Consider the following 5526-nt stretch of genomic DNA (forward strand, 5'->3'; position numbering starts at 1 on the left):
GCATCCTCAGTCCTGCCCCCTACTCTGTGTGCGCCCTGCTCCCTGCTTCTGTTCTTGCTGCTTCCTGCTGATGCCCCAATCTATGGTCAGTTTCCTAGTGTTGGCTTTTGAAGCTTGTCTTTGCTGGTCCTTTGTTTCACTGAATTTAGGGCTGGGCAGGTATGTCTTTCTCATGCTGCAGGTTCTTGCAGGGGAGCCTGGATTAGTGACACTGTGCGTCAAAGAATTGCCTCTGCCAAATTTCCATTCCTAAGTGATTAAGAGCATGTGTGTTAGGGGCCAGAAGCCATCTGTAAAGGAAGTGCCTGCCACTTGATATTTTTGTAAGGATCAAGTCAATGGGAAGGTGTAAATCACTGAGAGCAGTGTTTGACATATAGGGGCGCTCAAAGCCTGCTAGTTAGTGTTTTCCCTGCAGCCACCGGGGATGCTGATCTGACGCCATTTTTGGCTGAGTGCAAAGTAGTGGCTCACAGAGACTTCTGAGCTCATACAGCACTTTTGGTAAAGACCAAGCTAGGACCCCAAATCCAGCAACAAAGACCCTCTGCCAATTTGTGGCTATTCTTATTTTTTTGTTATTTGGGGGCCCAGAGCAGTAGTGTTGGCACGGGGGTGATGTGTCTCCTTTTTCCCTGTGGGGTTTGGGACTGTAATGATTAACCCACAGTACCTTTGTCCGGCTTCTCGCCTCCCAAGTAAACTGGATATTAAGCATTCAGTTAATATCAAACCCTAGCTTTAAAAAATTCTTGGATTGGCCCCCTGTGCCTCTGGCCTGCACCCCAGCTCTTGTATGCATAACTAAATAAATCTTTAAAAAAATTCTTGGATTGGTGGGACCACAGCGGGCCCACCCTCTTCCTCCTGGCGATCAATGGGTAGAAAAATACCCTAGTTTTTTAGGCTAGCCCTTGGGGAATGTAGCTCCTGAATGTGAGTGCAGAAGGATCTCTTCTTACAAAATTCTAAGTGCCCCTGATTTTAAGATTTTTAAGTCTACAGCTCTCAACCTTTTATTCTGTTCATTCTTCCCCCCGAAATATCAAGGAGTGAAACAGTGAAATGGTTGTGTGGACCCTCCTCCTTCGCCACCCCCACCCCAACAGTCAAACATCAGGCCTGTTTAATTCGTCCTTATGAAAAAGCTAGATTCTAGCTCATCTGGGGATCTTGAAAAGAGCCACGCTCACACTGTAGCCACATCTTAGTAGCCAGCTGCAGACTCCTGGCCAGAGGGGACTAAAGACCAATCCAAGAGTCTCCCCACAAAGAACCTCAGGTCAGGTCACCTCCCTGCTGGTCCTTTAGTGCCCCTAGGCCCTGGTCCCCAGGAACACACTTAGGGCTGCCCTTTGGCTTGGACTCAGGCCACCATTCCTAATCATTTTTTTAAAGATTCATTTATTTGCGCATATAAGAACTGGGGTACAGGCCAGAGGTGTGAGGGTGACAGGGCTCACCAGAGACAGAGTGGGGAGCAGAACAGGTGGATCAACTGAGATACACTGCTGAGGGGAGCAGCAGGGAGACAGGAGAGGTCTGCCAGGCCCTGTGGGTCACTCCCTGGCCGGGGATCGAACTCAGGCTGCAGTGGCTGTGGACAGCTTCACAGTGCTGAGATTTAACCCCTGTGCCACCTGGGAGGCCTAGCATTTCTAACCTTTCTGATTCTGTGGCAGTCCCCAAGAGCAAGTGAAGAGAACTAGAACTGGTAATTAAGAAGCTAATATAGTTTGTATGACAGTGAAGGGTGTTCCCTAAACTAATAGTGGTGGTGATTTTGCTGTTTACACACATGTCAAATCATTGTGTTGGACCTGAAACTGAGATGATGTTACTGATGTGATAGGATATCAATTGACTACAGTTAAACAATTAATTTAAAAAAGTGGATCTGGGTCCCTCTGCAGAATTCTGATTTAGTCTGTCCAAATTGAAACTGGGAAAATCTAACTTTTGGTCAATGCTAGCTAAGAGGGAGATTTAAAGCTATAAATGTCTTTGTTAATAACAAAGAAAGATGTCAAATCAGTAGCTTGATCTTCCACCTTAAGACATTGAAAAGAGAAGAGGAAAACTACACTTAAAACAAGCTAAAGTCCCCCTGGTGGCACAGTGGGTTAAGCACTGTGAAGCGATCAGCAGCCACTTTAACAGAACTTCGGTCCCTAGCCAGAGAGCTGACCCACATGGCACAGCAGACCTCTCCTGTGTTGCCTGCTGCTCCCCTCAGCAGTGGATTTCAGTGGATCTACCTGTTCTGCTCCCCGCTCTGTCTCTGGTGAATCCTCTCAGCCCCCGCATCTCTGGCCTATATCCCAGTTCTTATATGCATAAATAAATAAATTAAAAAAAAATAAAACAAGCTAACATAAAGGAATCATAAAAATTGGAGTAGAAATGAATGAAACAGAAATAGAGACAATGAATTTCATAGTGACAGTCAGTGATAACCAATAATGTTAGTTTAGAGTCAGCTGCAGAACCAGGTGGACTAAAACATCTGGTTAGAAGTAAGCATGGATGAAGGCACAGACATGCCTCACACACTAAGAGGGTTTATCACACACTAATTGAGGTCTCTGGACCTCACTGATATAATAGTAATATAATATTATATGGCCCTCCCTGGTGGCGCAACAGGTTAAAGCTCAGCACTATGAAGCTATCTACAGCCACTGCAGCACGAGTTCGATCCCCAGCCAGGGAGCTGACCCACATGATGCAGCAGACCTCTCCTGTCTCACCTGCTGCTCCCCTCAGCAGTGAATTTCCGTCTATCTGACTGTTTTGCTCCCCACTCTGTCTCTGTATCTCTGGCCTGTATCCCAGTTCTGTATGTATAAATCTATCTTACAAAAAAAAAAAAAAAAGAAAGAAAGAAAGAAAGAAAAGAGCAGAAGAAAGAGGGTTCTTTGGTGAGCCACTGCCCATGGTGCACTTCACACAGGCTGTGGTCTTCTCCCCGAGTTTTCTCTCTGAATCTCCACAGCACATGCAGGTAACATCTTGCATAACCCATGAGCAATGCTAAAACGCGGAGACTTTCACACTGGTTAAGTGCTATTGTCAAATCCGCGGTCACTCCTAGTCAATCAACTGGCTGGATAATGCCTTGTGGTCATTGCTCCCAAGGACCCAGTTCAGGATTCTAGCCAGGATCGCTCCTCCATGGAACTGTCCTGCCTTTAGCTGTCTTTCATCTAGAAGAGATTCTGAGCATGTCTTCCTTGACCTTGACATTTTGAATAGGATGGAATAGTTGTTTTGGAAACTGTCCAGACCTCAGCTGGGATTTGCTCAATGTTTTGTTATGCATTTTTTCCCCCCAGCACTGTTTTTAATCCTTTGGAAGACAAAGCCTTTTTCAATAGGCCTTAACATGGCATTGCTTCAAAGCCTGATGCTTGGCTGGCATTGTTGAGTTTAGAGATTTTTAAAAAATGATTTGGTCACACATAAGATATGTGCTTTGGAAATATTTTCTCCCAGACTGTTGCTTCTATTTTTCATTCTATTTTTTTAATGATTTATTTATTTCTACATACGAGAGCTGGGATGTAGGGCAGAGGTGTAGGGGTGCAGGGGTGTGGGGTGGTGGTGAGAGGATTCACCAGAGATAGAGTGAGGGAGCAGAAGAGGTGGAGCGACTGAATTCCACTGCTGAGGGGAGCAGCAGGTGGGTTGGGAGTGGTTTGCTGTGCCCTGAGCTCCCTGGCTGGGGATTGCACTCAGGCCATACAGGTAATAGCGCTGAGACTGTGAACAGACACTGTGCCTCAGTGGCTGTGGATAGCTTCATAGTGCCGAGACTTAACCCTTTGGGCTTCCCCTGGGGCTTTCTTCTTTGAACTACCATTGGCTTGTTTGGGCACTAAGGAACACAGGTCTCCTAGACTAAGCTGAGAACGTGTCCGGGGAGAGGAGGGCAGCCGCCAGCCTAGACAAGGCCTTGGGGCTCAGACTCGCAGCTTCCAGAACTGTGGGCCAATCGATTTCTTGTGGTACTTCGTACAGCAGCGCCAGGAAGCTGGCAGAAGAGACCAGCGCAGAGCCTGGTACCTAAGAGGCACTTGACAGGGGCTGCTTGCAGGTGCTTTGAAAAGACACCTGTGCGTGTGCATATGTGTTTGTGGCACACACATGCGTGTGTTCATGTATGCTTCCACACGCATGTGCCTGTGTGTGCATGGGTGTGTGTACTCTAGAACTGCTTTGGCAGAAGAGGGTGGTGAAATGAACCTCCCCCCCCTGTGCCATTGAGTTTTTAAAGATCTTTTGACCTTCCTATGATTCCTGAGGAAGATGGCAGATGAGAAAGTAAGGCCTGGGGGAGGCTCAAGAGGCCCCAGGAGTTAGCAGCAGAACCTGGACCAGAATCTGGGGCCCTGTTCCCATCTCTGCCCGGGCACTGTCTCCTTGCTGGTTGGGAAGTTGGCCTTAGAACACCAGGTCGGAGAGGGTGAGTCTGGACAGGTGTGGCCCAGGCATCGGTGGCTAGAGTGTGACTTCTCTCTGCACCTCATGTCATGTCTTGAGGACTCCTATCTTCTTTCCAGTTTGAGGATTATGGGAGGGGTGAACACTGCTTCTCTCCTCCTTCCTCTCCCTCTTATGAGAACAAAGACTTCTAGGCTTGACACCCCGCTCCGTCTTCCCTGGACATGTGTCTCCTGGGCAGACCCCAGCTAGCAGAGGTCTCTCCTTGCCTCTCTTCACTCTCCTTGCCTCTCTTCACCCCTCAGAGGGAATGTTCGGTTTGGAGAATTGACCTTGGCCATCTCTGCAAGGGCAGTTTCCAAAGATGGGTGCCGGGGAGCCAATGTTGCTCAAACTCTGAGCCTTAAGAAAGTTCCCAGCACAGTGTTCTAAACCCCTTGGCCTATCGTTCTGAAAATGTGAGACTCCAACTTTTTGAATTGTGGACTCCACAGTCCCCAGTTTAAGGTTAAGAAGCCTCTTAAAAGGGACATACATGTGGGTGGAAGAGTTTGACTCTGACACTGATATTAAGTACAGTGCATATTTGCATATTGCAAAGATACCTATTTATTGGCCGCTTCCAAAAGCAGGAACGACCAATTCATGGAACCCAAGTTGAAAAGCACCGATCAGAAATGGCAGGACTCGTGTGCTGAAACTTGCAGAGGAACAGACTTTCCCTCACTTGATCCCAGTCACTGGCCTTTTAGCTGGGCAAGCTGTAGTGGGTGGGTCTGAGTCCCATTTAGTGCAAGAAGCAAAGTTGGAAGGCGGAAGTGTACAAATGTTCAGATTGGGCACTGCTCAAACGTGCCACTTTTAGGGGAACAAACGCTACCTTATTTAGGGCGTGGCAGGTGGTTTGCAGGCTCTTGGCTTACAGCAGACCCCACATCCATCAGGGACCTCTCCTCTTCAGAAACTCAGTGAGTTACCACCCTACGTGGGCAACTTGCAGCTGCGTCTACTGCGCGTGCGCGCTCCCTAGCTGTCGGTGACCAGCATTGCATCGTCTGGGAATGTTTTACTCCCCCTGCAACT

The sequence above is a fragment of the Condylura cristata genome, unplaced genomic scaffold (assembly GCF_000260355.1).
Source record: "Condylura cristata isolate star-nosed mole 26May11 unplaced genomic scaffold, ConCri1.0 scaffold00041, whole genome shotgun sequence".
NCBI classification, from domain to species: domain Eukaryota; kingdom Metazoa; phylum Chordata; class Mammalia; order Eulipotyphla; family Talpidae; genus Condylura; species Condylura cristata.